Source organism: Lygodium microphyllum, chromosome 7 (genome assembly GCF_053477565.2).
Source record: "Lygodium microphyllum isolate KBCC chromosome 7, Lygodium_microphyllum_v1.1.10, whole genome shotgun sequence".
In the NCBI taxonomy this organism is placed as follows: Eukaryota; Viridiplantae; Streptophyta; class Polypodiopsida; order Schizaeales; family Lygodiaceae; genus Lygodium; species Lygodium microphyllum.
Window position 1 is genome coordinate 76,177,492 of NC_141141.1, and position 23,909 is coordinate 76,201,400.

The 23,909-nt window shown below is 36.6% G+C and overlaps 1 pseudogene; it reads right to left on the reverse strand.

The window, feature by feature from the left end:
* Positions 1–23,160, reverse strand: part of LOC148033606 (putative UPF0481 protein At3g02645) — a 90,978-nt pseudogene extending 67,818 nt beyond the window's left edge.
* Between the last annotated feature and the right edge of the window lie 749 nt (positions 23,161–23,909).

The following is a 23,909-nucleotide window of genomic DNA, read 5'->3' on the forward strand; positions in this document are numbered from 1 at the left end:
TTGTAGACTTTGTTACATCAAGAGGTAGGGAAGAAGAGGATGAAATGGCTTCATGACCTTCATGCTAAAAGATATATATTTGTGAAGGGTAAATTAGTCTTATATTATGATACACACAGTGAAATATTTCCTAGCAAGTTAAAACCCAAATGGGATGGCCCTTTCATCCGTATAGGAAAGAATAGCTCTACATCCCTTTTAGCATATTTGCAAGGGGTAGAGTTTACAAATAAAATAAAATTTAATAAGTTGAATCCCTATGGAGTCCCAAGAGAGACATCAAGGAAATGGGGTTTCTAGTGCAAGAAAATCTATATTTTATCATTAAAAAAAGTTTTTGTTTTATTCTTTAGAGAACCATAATAAGGAAAAGAACACCATGAGCAAGAAATCTTCACGTAGCATCATAGAAACAATCTCCCACGGCTTTAACTTCAACAAAATTGATTATATTATTCATATTCTTCATAGAATGCATCAACCAACAAAGAGAACACAAGAAAACACCACTTTGAATGGAAATAAAATCACATAGTATTCATCTTCATTGTCTTCATTGTTTTCTCTCACAATCTCTCATAGATAAATACATTGTTTTGCATAGAATTGATTATCTTTGACTATGTCTCTCTCTCTCTCTCCCAATCAGTAATACATCATCTCCTCACTACAATACTCAATAATCACTCATAATAATCCTTCTTTGGTCATTGATTCCCCTTCCAAAAGGTGTGTCTCATATGAAAGGTCACTAGAGCCACTACAGTGACTCTTCATAGCTCATCACTATTACTTCACTCCAGTCTTCTCTTGAGTCTTCAACAACTACTTCTTCCACTTCCTTGAGCTCTTTTGAACATAAATTCACCTCTTTCCAAGGCTAGAAAACTTTTCCAAAGTTACATATACATTCCACAAAACAGTTATAGAGCCATACATAACATAACATAACCAAAATAGAGGCTCTATTGAAGCTCATTAGAGGGTTACAAAAGGTCAACAGAAAACATCAGAACCACATAACTCATACTAAAACCATTCTAAACTATCAAAGACCATTCAATGAACTTTCAAACATTCTCAACATTCATCAATCATTACTCCATGCTTCATACATAAGAAAATAAAAAACAAAACAGAAGCTTAAGAGAAGCTATCAGAACCAATCAAAACCTATCAAAACATTATAGAGCCTCATATCTCTACTGAAAAATCATAATGAGCTTCTAAAACATAATCAATGTCATCCAAAACACTCTTACATACTTCCAAAACAATCAAGAAACATTCAAAATCCATCAAAATTTAACCATTCAACCCTAAAAAAGAACAAAAATCAACCCAAAAACCAAGTCATTTCAACATTCAGCATATCCCCACACCTTGGGGAAGTTACTATGTGTATATCCTCTATATCATGTGCATTCAAGGCCTATTTATAAATATTATTATCTCTGAATTTTTCATGAATAAAATATAACTCTTTTCTATTCAATTTGTAAATAACCCCTTTATGTTACACCTTTCTGTATGTAAAAAATGTTTAAAAAAAATTATTTTACAAATACATTATTTTGAACCCACGTGATGCACACATATATTCATGAGTAACTTACCCGAGCCCCACACTTAATAAGTAAGTGTCCTTGCGACCTTAAAAAAAGGGAATACAAGTTCATCAAAGAGCGCAACTTGATCTTCTTTAGCAGCTTCAATAAACCACCCAATCACGACCTTGACTTATAACCTAGATCTAATAAAGAATACCATGAAAGAAAAACACCTTTATCCATTAACATCTCTTATAAACAACAACAAATCATAACCAATTTGTAAAGGATATAAGAGGTTCTTTGGCTTTTCTTCTTAAAATTTCCATCCACCATCACCATCACTGCAAATAGTCGAAAAGAGAGCTCTCAAACAAATCCAATATTCAACCACCACAAACTCACCACATAGAAAAATTAACACAACACAAACACAAAACAACCATCTGAATGACACCTCCAAAAGAAAGATATATCATTATGAATCATAAAAGATACATTAAAAGGTATGAGTGAAGATGGTCCCTCTTGAAGGCTTCATGATTATGAAAACAATCCATGGATAAGGATTCATCTACAAAATTCTTTGGAGGATTCTGAAAGAATTGAAGGCAACACATCCGTTCTAACAAAACAAGTTATCTACAAGGTAGACAAAGGGTATGAAAATACAATACATCGAGTTGTTGGGAATCAATGTTCACATTAACATTCATACATAACTTTGGAATGGTCTTTTGATAATTATGTAAATGCCTATGTATATATGCTGAGTACCAAGAAAAGTGAGCTGGCAATCTCACTTAAGGATCTGGAGATTGTGAACATTGTTGGGAAAAATGGAGATAATTTTGGTATGCTTGACTAGTGTAAGAGAATTAGCTTAGCTCCACTATCTTCTTCGTGGAATCTTTGGATCAAACCCTTCATATCCATTAACCAACTGAGGGGGCTAAGAAAATAGAAGTGGTAGGGGATGGAAGAGGAACTAGTATAAGAGGATAAAGAGATGGGTAGGAAAAATCATAAAATGAGGAATAAGCTAAAGAAGGATTAGCTGAGAATTTAGGTGAATCTATTAAGAAAGGTGTTAAGTGATAGGCAAGAAAAGTGGAAGGAATATGTATGGATGGGAAAGGACAAGAGGGAGAAGGGGAAAATACTCGATCTTCAATGAAAGAATAATAAATAAAGATCAAAATTTGAGGGGCACCCTAAGGTTGGAAAAGGAGAGGTAAAATGACTATTGAGTTAGATTTATAAAGGGGGAAAAATAAGCATCATATTGATGGGCCATTTGTTGATAATAAGATAGACAAGGTAAGGACGAGATAGATCTATGATGATAGGCGTCAAAGAAAGATGGATCAAATGGATGGTTCTTAGAAAGATAAGCTAAAATATCCACTCTTAGTTGGTTAATGTTCTGCACATGAATAGAGGCTTTGTTCTATCTTTGGTTTAGGACTAAAGAATCAATCATTGTATGCCATGAAATGTCAGGGCAAGCAACCACTATGGGAGAATAACATTGAAACATTTCATCTATCAACAACTCCAAATGTTTAATGTACAAGGCAGCTTGTAAGACCACATCCACAACATACAAGCTAGATCTTCATCATTTGGAATCAATAGATCACCTCGCAAATACATATAAGACATCAGGATGGTATCAAAAGTTATATATTCTTCAAAGACCATGCCAACTACTTGAGTCAATAAATCAGAAAACTAAGCTCCATTCCAACCATCCTATGGAAGAGGTAGATCCATCGTTGAGAGCTGAATATAGAGGGTCAACTTCTGTAGCTGATAGTGTACAAAAAATGAGTGACTTGGAGGAATATACTCCTCAAACTGCTCAAACGAAGACCATAATAAGTCCATCTTGGAGTGAAGCCTTTCCACTTTAGTCTGGAACAAATGGCATAATGTGGCTTGTCATTGGAGAATTACCAAGTCCACAAGGGACAATAAGGAACTCGATGTACAATAGGACTCTGTGAAGACGAACATGATTGAACCAATTGATTGTTAAGTTGCTAAATCTAGATTCTGCTCTATTCTAGGGTAGTATTTGCTATTTGAAGCTCATCTGTCTTGGCAACTAGCAAAACCTGAAGCTCTTGATATTCCTTCAATAATCTTTCACTCTCCTTAGTCATAGTATCCACTTGGGTTTTAGTGTTAGCCAAATGAGTGTGCAAACTAGAAATTTCCATTTTTCAAGCAACAATGAGCTTAGTCTACTGCTCCATTTGGATACAGAGATCATAATAGTGTTCATGAGAAGAAGCGAGCTCCTCATTTTCTTTTGTCAACTCTTCTTTTGTCTGTTGGACTTCGGTCATAGCAAGAGAAATAGAGTTGCTTGATACAAGGAGTCACTGAGAGCTCAATAGAACACTAAATTTCTTGATATAGGAAGGGAATTGCATCTCCAGCTACCAAGCATTGTAATGAAGGGATGAAAATCTTCAGATTACCATCACGACATGCTCTTAAAAGATTCGGAGTTGTGAGAAAAGCTGGTAGTTGACTGCTAGATTCAATAGGAACAAAGACTGGAGGAGGAGCTGGGGTTGATTCAGCCGCTTGTTTTAAGCATTTCCTTTGAACTACCATAGGAGGGATAGGATCAATATCCTCACTGTTGACAACGTCAAAGTGTTCAGTAGGACGAGCTTGTCTAGTGGATCAACTATCAATGTAGGAACCTCTTTCGATGGGGCGATATATGTCAAAAAGGCAGAAAGGTAGGAACCAAATGTAACATTAGTTACATTAACCCTTGTGGCTCTAACAAAGTGTTGATCCTTTTTTGATAAAAGTTAGGAACTCCAATCAATAGTTATGCCTTTCAACACCATTCAAGAAGTTGTAAACAACTCCTTTGAAAGGCAATTAGAGGGTGTCTCGGCATGCCTTTCAACGTCATTCAAGAAGTTGTAAACAACTCCTTTGAAAGGTAATTAGAGGGTGTCTCGGCATGCATAAACCTTTCATGGAGAAATTGGCATAGCTTCTTCCACACACGATTAGAGATCATGGAGAAACTGATGCCTGAAGTGGTAATAAAATTCTTGGGATCCAACACATATTGTGTCTACTTTTGCAATCCTCATTCGAGAATAATTGTCTAGTAGTAGGGAAAGAGTCTCCTCGATAGGGTAAAGACAAAGCCTTGCCTAAACGTTTAGGCCATACCTCTTACTGTAAGAGGCTAGAAACTGATCAAAAGTATATGTATTCTCTGGGATGAGTGGCAATGAGAGTGCGATGAACTTGGCTAAGGCCACTTTGCCTATAAGTTTGGACTTCAAAAATAAAGAATAGTCATGAGACACCTATGGGACGTTATGGATTAGAGGAAGAGTATAAGGCGCCATTCAGATGGATTACACACACACCATACACACAAACAATCACAACAAATGCTTGCAAAAAAATAGGATAGTCTTAAATAAGAGATCGACCAGAATAGACACACAGAGACGTGACTGACCAACTGACCACCCCAAGCATCTCACATCCTCAAAAAAATTTCGGCATGACCTCTATACATATGCAACTCGAAGCTTCATGTGATACATGACAATCAGACACCTAAAATCCTCACATCAGGAAGAAAAAAAACTACATACCATATGCATAATTGTATCATAATAACCAAACCACAATACAAGAACAACCCACACATGACATGACCAGAACTTCTATAATCAGGTTTGACATGGGTGGTGTGAACTGATGCCCTCCCATATTGGCTTCCATAGTTGGGTTTTTCTCTTCTTCAGGCTCTTTAAGAATTACAGTAGATGCTTTTCCTCTTGCAATTGAAGCTTGGTTCTAACCTTTGTATAGTCCTTGGCAAGGAATTAGACCAAGATTTGGGCACTGTCTTTTAAAGTGGCATGGCTCATTACAATGGAAACACCTAGGTACTCCTGAATTACTTCTTATAGGTATGAAGTTGCCAACTGCATTTAATTTGGCCCTCTTTCCTTAACCGGGTGGACGTGACCTTGGGCTTGCTTAACATAGCCATGTGAAGTTCCTTTGTTTTGATTCCAAAGCCTATTATTCCTTGGCTTTGACTATCTCCTAAACAAGAGGTGTTGCACGAAACAAAGCATTTTGCAAATTAGTTGGGCACATAGATTCAAGGCATGTGTTTAGAGGAGCATTCAATCCATGACAAAGCTTAGAAACCTACTGAGTAATAATTGTGGAAGACACATATTTAAGAAGTGAGATAAAGTTTGAGTAATATGCCTCCAAGCTCATTCCCAATTGTCTTAAGTTAAAAAACTCATTCATTTTTAGTATGCGATAAGCTGGTGGAACATATCGACCATGCACAACTGCTTTCAGCTTTTCCCATGTAACAGTTCTCTCAGCAAGTCCTTGGTCTTTACACCACTACTTTCACCATAGGTATGCCTCACCGGTCAATTTCAACTTGGCAATCATAGCCTGATTAGCAGGGGTAGTTCTCGCAGCGGTAAAGTAGTCATCCATGGTCTCAATCCAAATCTTGCCTCAACTTCAACGTCTTTGCCCTTGCCATTGAGTTTCGGTGGGTTAACTTTCTTAACAAGATACTTCTTCTCGTAAATTTCAGTTGGACTAGTGATAGCTATATTACCCTAGGTTATCATAAGTTTCAGGAATTAGTTTAGTGCGTAAACTTTTCAGCTTTGTTTCCACATCAACATATATTACTAGTTTTGTAAAACAATGATGGGCCAAAGAACACAACATTTTTATAAAATCTAGCTATTGTTATCTTTTATTATTAGTAGCCATAAGCTATGATTCTTACAAGGGGTATTTTCAAACGGTAGATGTTTACAAGTAGAGATACATTAGCATCAATAGGATAGGCTAGATGTTATGTACAATTTTCAAAACAAGATATCATTATTTCTTCCTTTTTTAGGGATTGATATTAGTTACATTCATGTAGAATAAAGTAGGCCAATTGTTGTCTATGCCCAAAAATCTATACCATTGAAATGGTAGATCTAGAAAACCATGGATATGGTAATCCAATACTTGCAACATCCTTGGATTATAATCCTGTTTACTAGGATTACCTTCAATACCTTGTCATAGACATAACGGTTTAGACTTATCTGTTGACCACTCGTAATCCTAAGTGGATGCCTCCTGGATTGAAAAAAGATAAAGGCCTCAACTACTTTTAAAATTTCCACCCATCCAAGGCATTTCAGATAAGTTTGCATGTTGAAGAATTGATCGGCCTTGATGTAACAGTAATGCTCATCCATGATCGGCCTTGATGTAACAGTAATGCTCATCCCATAACCATCTTTTTTTGTGATTCACAGGGAATGGATCATATAGGTGATCGAGTATCATCATCATTTCTCTTCTCCACTCCTCATCTATGGAGTTCAATGTAGATGTGTACATTTCTCAAAAAACAAAGAACTGGTTCAAACTTCATTATTTTGCCAAAGTTTATCCCTTAACAATTAGCAGGCTGATTATTACTTAGAATAGTTTGTCTTAAAAACCATAGATATTTTTAATTCCAATTATGTTCTAATACCACATGTCACATGCGTGCCTAACATTCCCTCGTAGCACATTTTAGTGGTTCATTGAGGAACTATCCTAGACGGCTTTGCTTGACACTTGCGAGAATGCATGTGGTCTATGTCTAGGTTTCCAAGACTCCACCTCGTAATGGAAGATACTAGCGATCTCCATGAGGATCAACTTGCAATCTCGGGGTTGTAATTTGACAACTAAGGTCTCCATATATTAGCTAGCTCCATGGAGGTGTCCACAAGGTCTTCTTATTTGATTTAACTGATCGTAGTTACCCTTGGTTCATGGAGTGTAATGCTTTTTTTCAGTAATGGGTTAGAATTCAGCAAATCCTAATGGAGTTCTTCCACAGTTGCCGCAACTTTTCCCTAAGATAAATTTTTATCAGGGTTTTAAGTCTTAAGCCTAGGTAAGTCAGTATAGGGATTTCGCCCACCCGCTTTCCGCAAATGGTTTTCTTTAGTTGTTTAATTACTTATCACATTGATTTATGGCATATAAAAGTAGCTTCGTTAATTAACCCATTATCACATGTTCCTTCACATAATTTTACGGCACAATACGAAGATAGAGAAAACATTCTTTTGGAAAAAAATATTTATTTATTATTTTGCAAAGTTATTTACAATATTTTTTCCCTTCTGTCTATGTAGAAGATAAACCTCTGTTCACTTAAAAAATCCCTTCTATTTGCGCAAAATTAAAGAAACCCTCCAAGATTTGAGTCCCTTCACTAGTATTAGGGACTCCAAGTCAACGCTCGACTCTACCTAATTTTACCTAATTAATGTTTTGTTCAATCTCTTAAGAAAATGCCCTAGCTTACTGGGACCACCCATCCATAGAACGGATCCATCAGGGATCTCACTCACCCGCTTTTGACAAATGGTTTTCTTTAGTTTTCTAATTACCTATCACATTAAGTTAGGGAATATAAAAGGAGCTTTATTAATTAATATGTTATCATAGGTTCCTTCACGTAATTTTACGGAACAATACAAAGATAGAGAAAACAGTCTTTTGGCTAAATATATATATTTATTATTTTGTAATGTTATTTACAATGATTTTCTCCTTCTGCCTATGCAGAAGATTTGCGAAAAATCCCTTCTCTCTATGGAGAAGAAAAGAAACCTTCCAAGATTTTCATCCCTTCACTAGTACTGGGAACTCCAATATCCCATCTTGATTCGTGTGAGGGTCAGCAATTCCCAGGAGCGATCAAGAGATTTACGGCCAGGCCACCTTGGCACTCCTGCCTCCTCCTGCCTAACAAATTCCTCATTGAGTGATATCTCGTCGTCGAGGCCGGTCCAAAGCTCCTTGCTACGATACAAAACAATCCCCCTTGGAGCAAGGTTTCGCATTTAGTTGTGGGGGATGCATAGCACAATCTTTCCTCTTATTATCCTGATTATATATTTACAATTAGATCTAACTGCTGCAAGCATAATCAATCTTTCATGTGCAACCATCAATACATGCACAAATAAAAAAGAAATAGTAGCAAGTGTTTTTAGCATAAGAAGCAACCCCACCCAAATCTAGGGTTTTTCTTTTAAGATACCACCTTATTCTTAGGGTTTCACTTCCTACTTACAACTCTTTTTTCGGGATATGCAAGTTATTTTTTGAATCAGATTAATTATGAGAAATCTATTTTATCATTAAGAAAAATTTATTATTTCCACCCTAAAAGATAATATGGGCATTTATACCTATGGTAAGCAATTCATGTGATGCCCTGCCCTAACCCCTTAGCAGGATCTTAAACGCTTTTCCAAGTCTGTTTAGACTTTAGAATTCGTATAAACAAATTCCTATCAATGTTCAACAAGTTTGACAAACTTTTCATATTTATTTAATTTCTTGATACTGATAGTTTCAAGGTTGTTGAGTATTTTTTAGTTATTTTTGCTTCAACATTCTCAATATTTTAGGTTAGGTTTTCTTGTTGATTCATACGTGGATCAACTCATGATATTGACACTCGCTATGCTACTAATATAATTATTAATATGAATATTATGTGTATTTTCAATGAGAAAATAATATTTATTTTACTCTACTCATATTCTATGATTTTAATTAACTATGTCTGACCATTTGTCAAACTTTCAATGTTATCTAGAAAGATCAATTTTCTTTTAGTTATGTCCTAAGTGCAATGGTGGTTGTTTTTTCTAAAAACTTTATTCTAAGAAATGCAAAAATCATAAGTGAAATTTTTCTTTTATCTTTTAGACATCGAATTATATTTTAATGTACCCTAACTTATGCATGTCTAGTATATATTTTCCTATACAAATTTTTGTTGATTTAAAGAATTGATTATTTTATGATATTATCTAAATGATTTTCTATAAATTATTATAAAATTCATATGCATCTCTTTATCATTAGCAAAATGAAATATAGATAGTAACTTTCAATAAATGTTTTTTAAACATTTTCTTCCCTAACAACATAACTTTTTTCTATTATTATGATCACATGTGTCATTAATGAAATAACAATAAATATCACAAAATAAACCATACTTAAGATATTTTCTTAATGATAGGCAGATAATCCTTTTCCAAGTGAAATATTCTTTTCATTGAATAGCTAGTTATTATATTACTTAGATTATTTTCTTAAGCGGCAATTCATATGCATTTTCTTTAGAATGCATTTATAATTGTTGAAAACCAAATATAGTGATAAGCTTATAAAACATTATTTTTTTCCAAACTAACGAGATGTCACCTCTCTCAACTTTGTTGTAACATGGGTTTTTGCCAATTCCTACCACAGTCTTTTCTCCATTGGCCGTGTTCCTTGCTTCCCTTGCTTCAAATATGCTTTTTGAATTTCTACAACCTCATGGAGCCATGGATGCGAGCCAAATTTGATGTCCTAGTTCATGGAGAGTTGGTTGTTGTCGAGAAAAATTTCACTAGCGTTTTGCTTAACGGTATGGTCGTATGGGGTGAAGGTGTGACAGGGGGTAGAGAAAATGAAAATGAGGTAGAAAGGGGGTATTTTCCTCTTTCAAGGCTCAAGCTTCAATCGATAAGAGAACTAGAGAAAATTTTTCATCATCAAGAGGTCTTTCTTCTTGCTTTCTTTGTGAAAGAGAGGGGGCGTATTTATATGCATGAGGGGGAGTATGCAGTTGAGGTGATTTTTTTGGCTACTTGTTAAGAGCCAATTGAGCTTTGTTAAATATTCATTTTGATTGCCTACTTGTTGGATGGTGGTATGAGGATGATTTTTAAATGCTTTCTCTCCCTCCATGTGTAAAAAAAGTCATGTATTTTGGCTTTTTTTTAAAAGTCTTTTTTTCTTCAAAACAACTTCATCTGGTGGTTTTTGACCTAGTTACTTCATGACTTATCTAGTTTATAAAGTCATGTCATACTCTTTGACACTTAAATTACTCAATATGATGCTCATTCTTGTGTGTTCATTATCTACCGATTGAGGCTTTTGCGAATTGTCTTGCAATTATAAAATCAATGCAATCCTCGATGCATTAAGAGGAATCGGGAATGCTCGAAATAAGAAGGATAGAATATATAGACTCAATATTGATTACCTAGGTCTCAATAAACAAACCATAAGGAACAAATATCCCCTTCCACAAATTGATTTATTGCGCTTGCGCCAACTCAGTGCCCCAAATTTATTTTTCAAGATATACTCTTGATCAGATTACCATAAGATTGGTATTAAGTTTGAGGATATTCCAAAGACTAGGTATGGTCATTTACAAATTTGCAGTTCTAGCCTTTGGATTAACGAATGCACCAATCACGTTTGTATGTTTGATAAATAACATTTTTCATCCATATCTTCATGAATTCACTCTTGCAATGATTAGATGACATATTTGTATATTCTAAAGATCATCAACAATGTCTTAGGAAAACTCTTCAGATTCTAAGGGAACATAACCTCTACACTAATAAGAGTAAATGTTTCTTTATTAAAAATAAGACTATTTATCTAGAGAGAGTTATCTCTAAAGAGAGAATTCATTATTTAATGCAATCATTGGATATACCTAATCAAAAGTGGGAATCCATATCTATGGATTTTATCACAGAATTGAATATTGGTAGGGGAGGACACAATACTATCTTTGTGATAGTGAATAGACTAACAAAAATGACTCATTTCTTTCCAATGAGAAAGATTGGCACTGCTTTAAAGGTAGCCAAATTATTTGTGAAAGAAACATTCCATTTGCATGGTATGCCCAAAATTATTTTTTCTAATAGAGATTCAAAATTTATATGTAGCTTTTGGAAAGTCACATTTAAGGCCATTGGAGATGCGAACTAGGGATGAGTAGTGCATTTTATCCACCACAAACTCATGGAGAGATGGAGAAAGTGAGCTAGTGCTTAGAACTTATGTGAATGAAAAAAAAAACAATTAGACTAAATATATAGCATTAATTGAATGATCATACAATAGTTCATGGCATGTATCAATTAAAAGGACTCCATTTAAAGCAATGTATAGTTATAACTTGTGACTTGTTTATTTTTTTTATGTTTCAAATAAGTTAGAGTGTTTTTTAATAAAGTCTTGAAATAATGGATAAGAAATTAAGATAATGAATCATTACATTAAAGAGGCACAAGGAGGAAAAATAAATACTATGAAAAGAAAAAGAAAGCATTATAATTTAATGAAATTAATATGGTTTTCTTGAGATTTGAGCCCCATTAAACTAACTTGCTTCTTGGGAAGAGGATCAAAGGTTATCTCCATGTTTTACAAGACCATTCAAAATTCTAAGGAAGATTGGCTTGATTGCAAATAAATTTGAATTGCCATCTCATTCTAAGGTTCATCCTCTTTTTCATGTAAGTTTATTGAAAAAGTATGTTACTAAACTTGATCATGTTTTGTAGCACAAGTCTAGATTACAAGAAGATAGGATATTAAAGGTAGAACCAAAGTTAGAATTGGATTGCAAAGTCACATATCTTAGAGGTAGAGATATTGTAGAACTATTGGTAAAATGGAATACATCATTACAAGACATAGGTAATATATTGATGTCTAAAATGAGGAAAATATTTATTTAAAAAATAACTCCTATCGCTAAAATCATCAATATATACATCTCTACAAATCCATCAATATTTGTGTCACCGCTATTCACATCACTTCTATAGCAACGCCTTCTAACACATTTACCAACACAAATAGCAATGTGTTTAGGTATATTTGGGATGCTATTAGCAATGGTTGGAGAGAAAAAAAGGTGGTAGGGCATGTTTCCCTACCACCCTTCCAAGTCCATGTACTCAACAATGTTCCATAAAGCATTTATAAATTGACTATACAATTGTCATCAAAACACATACATCATGAGATGCTGGGAAGAAAGAGTCTTTGATTCAATATTCAAATAAGTACAATATCAATGATTATATCTCATAGAGTTACATGGAAAGATAGAGAGGAGAATCCAAAACGAATAAAGAAATGTATGTATAAATATTGCAAAATGAGAGTCCATAGAAAAGATGATAAATCTATCAAAGGAAAGCTACATTAAAAGAGTCTACGTAGATCACAGGGCCAAAAACAGATAGGATATGCACTCCATGAATCCAAGCAATTGTTATAACTTCTCACCATCCAAGAACTAGTCCTGATGCAATGGAGTGTCGAATGGACTCTGTAGTATAAACACCTAGATATTAATTCACTATATATATATATATATATATATATATATATATATATATATATATATATATATAACACATCACAAAAAACTAATAACTAAGAACAAGAAAGATACATGACTTAATGGACTACTGTGCATATATAATCTATCCTTAGGGGATCCACCTATAAGAAATCATTTATATAACGTGCATTTAAAGGATATTTAAAAATACCATTTCTTTACATGTTATAAGGCCTTTAAATGATCCCTTTCACTTTAATGAACTTAGAGATTGTTTTATATTATAGTTAAAAACTCTTTTTATAAATATGATCATATAAATTTTACTAAATAGAATACTGTTTATTTTGAACTTACGTGATATCTTACATGTTCTATAAGATAGATCCTCGATAATCTATTGACAATCAGTATAGTGAGATTAGATCTCACTACATATCGAGTCTCCAAACCTTTAGGATCGCGGTTTGTTATCAGATGTTACAAGAAAAACAAAGTAGCATTGTTAGAAATAAAGTTATTACTACAAGAAGTATACCAAATAAGAAAGTGAACACAACCAAAAGAAAACTTACAAAATCCTCCAAATAAGTTGTATGTCTGCCACTTTGTAGATGATGTATGAACCCTACCTCCACCCATGCCCTTGTTGCCTCTCACTACTAATGCCGCCCATCGTCCTCCTAGAGAGTTTGTGACCTCCCTGAGTCTCTACCCAAATCCTCTATGTCCAAACAATCAGGCTTTGGAGTGCCACTCTTGATTGCCTTGCATGCATGTGATCATCGATGTGACACATATGTACTTATAAAATCCATTATCCATCCTGTGCAAAACCGGTCCGCTAGTATGGATACCAAAAACTCCTCCTACAAAGACACTACCACATTTTCTTTCCTCCCCTTTGATATAATTTTTCAATAATCTAGAATGTTGTACCTAAATACTTGTTGGCACAAATCTCTAAAGTATACCATCACCCTCCTCCCCTCATCATGCATGAGCACAACATCGATTTTCTCTGCCACTAGGTATTTGTACCCTAGTGGTTTGAATCTAAGGTGTGCCCTCTCCCACCTACAACCATGCTCCTTGGCATAATCACGAGACTCATGTGTCCATCTCATGTATCTATAGGGTTGGTGTCTCTCAAAATAGCACCCATATGTATACCACTTGCCGACAATTGAGCAAAACCTAGAGTCAAGGGAGTAAACGTCTCTACAAGTATAACAAAACCTAGACTCAAAAGAGTAGACATCCCTATAAGTGTACCAAACCTTGGAGGTGATAAGTGTCCAATCGAGTGACGAGATGGAGACATTGTATTAGTATCTCCAGAATACCTACCTGAGTCACTCTCTCTAGAATTGGTATGAGAGCAAGGGGTAACAATCGATCGTGCGGTCACAACATCTACATCTTTGTAGCACCACCCAAAAAAACAAGAAGAGGATTTTTGTGGTTCTCCTAGGCATCCACCATAAACACCCTCTCAGACCATTGAGCGAGGCATCCCCCTAAGCCTCCCTCAATTTTGCCACTCTAGAGTATCCACTTCGTATACTAGAGATCAAAGTGTCAGAGCATACTTTGATAGAATGCGCAAAATGTCCACACAACTCCTAGTTTTCTATATCTCTGAGGCATGTCATTTGATCAAAAGATATAAACATGAGGATCTCATGTATCTCCTCTTCTTTCATCCCCCTCAACTCATCCTACTCTTTGGATATCATCAATAGTAGCCTACATGGTCAAAAAAAGTGATGTTACTGTAATCAATATATGAGTTTACATAAAACACAATAATATAATTTGCAAAAAAGGATGCTAGCTAAAAAGCATATATGCAAGTACCAGTAAAAGAAAAAAATGGACAAATTTTACAAGTGGATGTACATACGATTGATCCTATAGCTTCATGCAAATCTTTTGGCATAGCTTGACATACATTGAAAGTCTATGAATAGGTCTCCATAGAAAGAGGAGTCTACTTCATTCTAAAAAAATACTTATACTTGTGCCTCTTTATCTACATTACTCATACATGTCTTCTTTGCATGCTCCATGGCCTCTTCATCCTCCATCCCCCATGATATCAACTCCTCTACCTATATACTCTCCTTGTCCACACTGGGAATATTGCTTTCATCATACACGAGCACTCTTAGGAGGTGCTGATGGCACAACATACCACCACCAAGTTTGTTGAGAGTTTGGATAGAAGAATACCTATTCATCATCACATATAAGTTTTGCGCAAAGAATGAAACAGTATTTATGACCATTTTTTGTGCTATGAAAAGATTAACAAAAAAGATCATGCACCTATTTACAATGACTCGGTAAGACAAACGTATTGCATAGATCATTCCATATTTTCTCATAATCTATGTCCAAGAATCTAGACACACCTCACTGAATGGTTGCCCTTGCTCCTTCCAATCCCATTTTTAGCCATTATACATTGAATATGATCATGGAGAAGCTAGGATAATCTACTAAAATAACACTTACCAAGTTTCAAAAATACTCTATCTCATCTACTATAGTATTCCACCATCGACTCTCTTGCTCAAACTTCACCATGACACCATAGTCTGTCAACAAGTATATTTTATCGATGCACTCAACTTGAAAATGTTACCTATGCGACCAAAAAATGTTGTAGATTCTATATTGTACATAGAAATGGCTAGGTTAGTTGTCTCGTATAAAATTTACATATAATAATAAAGAAAGCATACGCTTTTCTTTGGACTATATCCCTTGAGAATTCCTACTCCTCCCTAGAGACTTCTACCCCTTCGTGTGAAGCTATGGTCAAGGCATCATGCAACCAACTTGTAGGCATCAACCATAGCATCTTTTCCATGCGCTCAGGATATAAAACTGGTCCATGGCATGTGCCAAATTTTTGATCATGCTATCTCTAGTTTTCCTTTGGCTTGCTTGTATCTACCCCTAGGGAGTTTACCTATAAGAAATCATCTATATAACATGCGTCCAAAGGATATTAAGAAATACATTATCTTTAGATGTTATAGGGCCTCAAAATGACCCCTTTTTGCATTCATGAAATTAGATATTTTTTTCAAATTTTAACTCAAAAATCCATTTTGTAAATATAATCCTATAAATTCTACTTAATATTATATCATTTCTTTTGAACTTACATGCATTTTATATGTTCTATAAGGTGGACCTCATAAGTACCTATCGAGCCACTTCTCCATTAATGCATGGTTCTATATATAAAAAGGATTCACCCTCTTTTTCATGGCACCATCCATCCTCTTTTCTAACCCATTTTCAACCCCACCACATCTCCTTTCATTCTATCATTATCCTTTAGTATTCACATCATACTATTATCGGAATCCATCATTAGTAGACAGCCACTCTAAAATATGCACCAATGTCTCCAATACTATCCAAATCTTTAGCCATATTTCCCTCTAGAGATGAGCTCATTGTTATACAAAGCCCTTTATGTTTTTCATGAAGCACTCCAAGAAGAACATCCAATGGATATGGAAATGTCTTGCAATCTCCACTTCATCCATGATATAAACTAGGAGATGAGTTTGTATTGTAAGCATACTTGTGGACCAATACTTCTCAAAGAGATAGACTATCTCCACTACTCCTTGCCTTGTGGATTCAATGGTGGATGTCTTGATCTTCTTTTGTGAGATCCATTGCACTAAATTCAACAACTTACGAATTGCCGAATGTATCTTTGGAGTGAGACATCTTGCAAAAACTGTGATTGTAGTATGAATTGCTAGAACTTTAAAGCATTATAAATATCAAATCAAGAGAAAAATATTGAAATACTAATTGTACTTACAAACTTGGCATATCTCATGCTAATCATAGGATTCTAGTCTTATTAGTTAGTTATCTAAAAAAAAAAAGTGGACATGAGAGAACACATCTTATCCATCAAAGTGTGGATAGGCATGATAATTTTCTTCACCATGAGGTCCTCTTTACTAGATAGGACCTAAGAAACACAAGGTAGTTGCACATGGCCATTAGAGCTCCGTGTTTGGCTGAAGTGCCTCCATCTTGCCTAACTCCTTCAAATCCATTTGTGCCCCTATAGTGTCTCTCTTTCTATGATATGGTCCCATAATAAGCTACCCATATATTTGAAAATGTGCATGGAATCCAACAAATTATTATTGATTTGTAAGTGGTTCCAATATGGCAACTCATAGAAAATTGAGAACCATCACATTCCACTTTGGAAGTGACTCCTCGTGGAACATTTTCCACTCATATCACCTTTGGACTTTCCACATATTTTCCACTCCTTGTTGACTATCCTTAGTTAGGTAGGTTGTTCAGACCACCACTTAGGATGACTTTTTTGATAGTTCTTTTTAGCTTGGCCATGTTAGAGCAATCGGTTAGTGACTAGCTTTGGGCTTTCTGTCAAATTATGCTAGGCCTACTCCTCGTGGATTTAATGTCTTGGTTTTGTCAGGGGGTAGGGTGCGAGCTGTGGTGTGTTTTGTTGAGTATTTTCTGTATCATCTCTGATTCTCTTTGTGGTTGTGTTTATGTGCAGATTTGTTCGTGGGATTTGATGGGCTGAGTCGCCCTATCCTATGGTCGCCAATGAGAGATGATATTTGATGCCAAGAAGTGCTTAAAAATAGACAAAAAATCCAAATATCAAGGGAAAAATAGACTTCATCGAAGGCGGTAGCTGCAATCAATATGATTTTAAGCGACATGCCCCAAAAGTGCTTTAAAGATCCACCAAGCAATGGTTGGGAAATTTTCATAAATTTTTTGACTATTTTATGAGACTCAGGGAGATGCTTGACAGTGGGGGATTTCGAGATTGATGCCCAAGAATTTTGGGAAGTCGATTTGGACGTCGAACAATCGAATGGTATTGCTTGGGAGTTTAAGACCAAAGAAGGCCAAGTGTAAATGGGCTTTAAAGGGCCAAAGGAGGGTTTGACCCTTGGGGGCTCCCCTTGGAGGCCCTTAACAAAAATTTGATTTTTTTTGGGGGGGGGGGGTGTTTTTGGTGATCGAAAAAAATAGGTGATGGCATCCTCTTCAACATGCGACGATTTTGGGAGAGGGGGACCTATATGCCATCTTCCACCGCTATGCAACCATACCAATTGATTAGATCAGCCTGATACTAGTTTTGTACACTCCTTATCACCACCCTTTCCTTCAGAAATGACTGCCCAGATGAGGAGATACCGTTTTAGTCTTTCCCTCTCCTCCCTCTCTCTTCTCTTAAGGGGCAGTTCATGCACATGAAGAAGAATAAAGACCCATTGAAAGATGCTTGCCCGGCATGAACCGGATTGCTCCAAGATCAAGAGGAGATTGAGGGGATATGTTCAGCATTGAATATTTGCTTCAAGATGGTCCATTGGCAATCGTATCAATTACTAAAAAACCCGCAACACATAAATAAGCGATATGCCTCATTTTTACAAAGGAAATTTGTGTCTTGTGATATTTGATGGTTGAAATGGGATTCATATGGAACAAAAATTTGTTTGGATCTTTTATGCATTATGATTGATGGCTGTGCATAAAAGAAATGCAGATTCGTAATAATTAATAGTCAAAAAAATTAAATTATAGCCCGAAAAGTGCATTTTTAGTATAAAAATGAATGTTTTATTGGTTTTAGGTGGGAAAAAGAAATGCGCATGGAATAAAATTTTGAGACAAAACATATTTCAGCTGTCATAATCAGTCACTAATCATAAATTTAAAAAAATCTATTTTTATGCACAAATAAATAGAGAAAAATAGCTAAAAATGGGAAGCAATAGGATTTTTGCATTATAAAAATCTAGAAAATTATGATTCGTAGTTGTGGCTATATACTGAGCTGAGGCATGAAATGATTTTTTTATGTGCCATCATTCATGGTTTTTCTATTTTATGCAAAAAACACATACAAAATAAAACCCTATACGTATGCAATGCAGCAAAGCCTAAATGTTAGAGAGAAAGGGTGAGGATAAGAGATTGAGAGGGTTTGAATCTTTGAAATATTTGATTGTGCATTGCATTTAGAATTGCAATATTTTAATATAAGATGCTAGTATCATGAAGAATCAGTGCTAGTCTCCATAAATCGAAGCACAGGTTTAAATAAAATCATGGAAGGACTATTTTCTTTCCACATCACAAAATGTTGATTTAATAAATATTGTTTGTGCACTAGGATCATATGCACTATGCATGACGCATGATATGGCATCACTCCTGGATTGCATGGCAAATTTCTTCTTAGGACATGACTTATACGTTGAGTGGAAAGGAGCCATTCCTGTTGTAGGACAATTCTACGCTTTCCTTGGGACTGTTTGGTGAGGATCTATATATTCCTGGATCGTACAAAATAAGAAAAGAGTGGATTTTGTGCATTATGTTTTATATGTTGGAGTGAGGCATCTTGGGGCTAATCCTAGAGGTGTAGGAGAGTTGCAGTGGAGCCGAGGCAATCAGCCAAGAGGTGCTTCCTCATCTTTGTGTTAGGAGGCACTATGCTCATATGTTATGGGAGCTCCCTCTGAGGAAAATGAAAAGTAAATGTTGGACTTCATATCAGTTACAAAGGCATAATTAAGTCTATCTAGTGTACATCAGTGTATTACAGATGCTCCAAGCCCGCGAGGCCGTGTAGTGGGGTTGTCTGTTGTGTGTATGAGGTCCAACTATTACCATAGCTAGTGCCGGTCCATTTTAGGTCCCATTAGTGGCGCATTTGCTGGGAGCCACCAATAAGTGGTGGTTCTAAATCTAGGGTTTCTAGGGATCAAATAGTTGGTTTATGTCCTCTGACAAGAACCGTTAAGCCGAAATACAGAAATGAGAATGCATTGAGAGGGCTAGATGGCGGTTGGAGAGTGTGAGGCGGTATTCCCCTCAAAGAAGCAACCCACTACGCATAAGTGGCAGTGGCTCTAATAACCTAAGTGTCATACGTAGCCATTTGAGTGCAAGTGGAAGTCTTAGCACTTCCCTACTTCCAGCCAATCGACCCACTTCAAGTGGGGGTGTAGTTTTACCTAGACAAACTCTTGTTGTCAATCCGGATGTAGCCATGGTACAACCCATCACAATTCTAGTAAGGACACTGAATTTACCAGCATTAGGAGCACCTTTTCCCATCTTCCATGGATTAACAGAAGAATATGGAGAACTCCATATTAAGGAGTTTCAAACACTAATGTTCAATTATCGAATACAAGACGAAGGGCAACTAATGATGTTCTTCAATATGACGTTAAAATAAAGGGCAGTAGTATGGTATCATGGTCTAGAGTCCAGAACCATAACTAGCACTGACCAATTCTTCACGGCGTAGAGAGTTTGTTCCTAAGAGGGGTGGATAGTATTGGTTGCATGTCTTGAATGTAACATGCCAAGAGCCAAATGAGAATGTCCAAGCCTATGCCAAGAAGCTAAAGCAAGTTCTTTGCAAACTTTACTTATATCCCCATTCCACTGGCTGCACAGTTGCAATATTTCCTACATGGATTGGATTTCAATATCCAAGTGTAGCTCAGTAGTGTCACTTTGGACGACATTGACATTGCTATCACCCAAGTAGAAGGAGTGGAGTCCCGCTTGCAAGCAACTTATACAGCAATGATAAATTGGAATGGTGATAATTTGGCATTTACCAACTGAAGTCAAGGGGACCCTACATCAAATGTGAATGGAAGAGGGAGTATCATGCTGAATCTGCCTATGTTACCAGCTCCTCCTAATAGTAATACTATGCCTATGGCTATTCAGGTGGGCCCACTAAATAGTGGGGGCCAAACAATGAATTCTAATGTTGTCCCAGTAGGTCAGCGTCCCATTCCTAATCAAGTGGTTAGGTTGATGGCTCTGTGAGTGGAGCGCCTCTAATGTCCTTGGCCGAGTTAGGGACATGATGAAGTACTACACCGATATAACTTCTAAACAATACAGAAAAATAGTTGTGGATGTCAATTTTCTTAAGAAGCAATAGAATTTGATAGGGAGTCAATGCCCTAAAGAGGGTGCCCCTCATGACTCAGCTGTAAGTGGTGTGGTGGCCAATATTTCCCTAGGAATTTTCTGAAAGTCAAATGCAATATTTGTAGAAAGTCTAGCCACTTAGCTACTACGTGTTGGAGTAAGATTAGTTCTCTCCAAGAGGGGAGTAAGCTGCCACGTCCAGTTAACCATTGTGCAAAAGGGAATAATCTCTAGCAAGATGAGGGACCAAGACAAATACGGCCACGAGGAAGAGCTATTGTAGAGGAGTTGCCTCATGGTTATTGAGGCTGTATGTGTTGGAAATTGCAAGGAAGACGAGAGACGAAAGGAAGAGAGGAGAGAAGAGAGATAAGAGACACCGGATGTGGAACCCCAAAAGTGTGTCAACTGAGCACACATGATAGGAATATATAGAGGGGACTTGGGGCGCTATATATAGACAGACTATATATAGCTAACACCCCTGCTCAAATAAAGGTCCCTTACTATGGATGAAAAAAAATCATTGGGGGCTCAAGGGAAAAACCCACAGCTCTATATAGGCCTACCGTTATATTAATATTCAAAATATAAAATTACAAAGTTGAACTTACAAGAGCCTATTCATAGGCATCAAAGGAGCTACATCACTCATGAATTACAACATCAATGGAGAAGGAGCTACATCATTTAGGAGCTACATCACTCCTGAATTACAACAACATGAATTACAACATCAACGAAGAAGGAGCTACATCACTCAGGAGCTACATCACTCTTGAATTACAACAACCTATTCAGAGGCATCAAAAGAGCTTTATCACACCTAAATATACAACATGTAAAATAAGGATAAGCGACATCACTACAAAAGATAAAATCTCGAAGAAATTCCTTCAACTGAACTTGGGATGTAAGCAATATATCTGTCACATCAAAACTTAAAGAAAAATGTTACAGTGACATTAGAACAACAACACAAGGTCTATAGAGACGGTTCCCAATGTCGCTCTATAGACAACATAGCACATGTGGGACCCCATGAATAGAATATAAATAAAACAATTTGTCATCAGCTGGAATATAGATGCTCATCCTAGAAAGAATATAAATGAAATAATGTGTCATCAGCTGGAATATAGAACCTCATCAGCTAGAAAGAATATAAAGGAAACAATGTATCATAAGCTAGAATATAGACGCTCATCAATGGAATAACGAACGAGGACGATCATCATGAAGCATGGCAATATCAACATCCAAAAGTAATGTTGATGTTGAAATGTAGAGTAGAGAGAGAGAGAGAGAGAGAGAGAGAGAGAGAGAGAGAGAGAGAGAGGAAGCTTATCTGCTAAGTGGCTCTCGTAAGCTACCGGGTTTTTAAACAACCTCTCTATATCATCTCCCACTCTTATTTTGGGCAAATACAGAATGGCCTTCTTAGCATCGAAACTGACTGAGTTCATGTAACTTGGTGCTACAGGTTAGAATTTCATACCACAATTGTGAAGATCAACTGTAGATGGGAAGTGGGTTGGCTTCTCCACAAGCTTTTGAGTTTGGGAGCCTTGAGTGGCAATGCCATACAGGCAATCCAGCAAGTGCTTTCGACTGTGTATGTTGTTGACGACAACGTGGAAGCTTTCCTCAGAGCTGAAATAAAATGGAAGAACCTCACAAGCTACTTTGGTGACCAATTTTCCCCAATACTTTGAGTGCTTCTGCACTTGAGTCCTGCGCATTGTTGTCCTTTGACATGCTTATTCTAATGACCTCCAGAAGCAAGAACATTGAGATTTGATTTTCCAATAGGACAAAGTCCTGGAGGATGGATTTTTGCAAAGGGCGAGGGAACCGAAGGTTGTAATACGACACATAATGAAACGGGATGATGCTACCATTCTCCTGAGTAGAGGATTTCAAGACCTCCACCACAAAAGAGGCATCTAGGGCCAGCATGTAGGCGAGCTTGTTGTCCATTTAAGGGGAGGGACTTGGCAACAAAGGGGCAGGCCATGACCTTGTGCTTTTCCATCTCCTTAGCAGCAACAGCCTTGTAGCGCTCTGTCTCCTGATTGTCCAGGAAGGAGCTATGGTGGGGGCCGAGGGGGGATCGAGTTCACTGTGGTACGGGCCGATGGTGACAACCTGGGGAACAAAGGTATCGTGCTTGAGGCTACGGAGGGGGCTGGAGGCCATGAAGATGGAGGGGGAGGAGTCCCATGGCCCGCACAAGCAGGCGTCGAGCATGCCCTTGATGGAGAGCACCCATTCCTTCTCCTCCAGCTCGGGCGTATTTGTGCGCTCTGATACCATGTTGAAAACTACGAGGAAGATGAGAGACGAAAGGGAAAGAGGAGAGAAGAGAGATATGAGACACCAAAAGTGGAACCCCAGAAGTGTGTCAACTGAGCACACATGACAGGAATATATAGAGGGGACCTGGGGCGCTATATATAGACACACTATATATAGCTAACAGTATGTGTCAATGACGCTCAAACTTCTAATTTATGAGCTGTAATGAGAGGTCAAAAGATTAAAGAGGATGACAAAGGAATTGTAAAACTTGTCGATGAAAACCCTAAGCAAGATGATAGGGCAAAACAAGTTATGAATCCTTGTATGGAAGGTGGACCTCTACGGCTTGTTGATAGTAAAATTAATCTCGAGAAGGATAAAGGATTGCGAAGAAACAAGGTAAAAGTTAAAAAAGAAAGTAAGGCATATGCCTTTTGAACTAAGGGACAACCTGCTTGAGAAGCTATAGAAGTTGCGAAAAGTGGGTTTGATCTTCCTTGTTCAGCATACTGAATGGTGTTTGCCATTTGTGATTAGAAAGAAGAAGAATAATCAGATTCGGCTTTGTGTAGATTTTAGAGAGTTGAATAAATAGACTGTTAAAGACTACTACCTGTTTCCCTTTATTGACCAAAATTTGGATCAATTAGTGGGTAGGGAAGTATATTCGTTCATGGATTGTTGGAAAATTAAACACCATGCATTGAAATTTTCCTTGATCGTAGGAACACTATATCCACGGGGTTTTGATGATATCTATCACC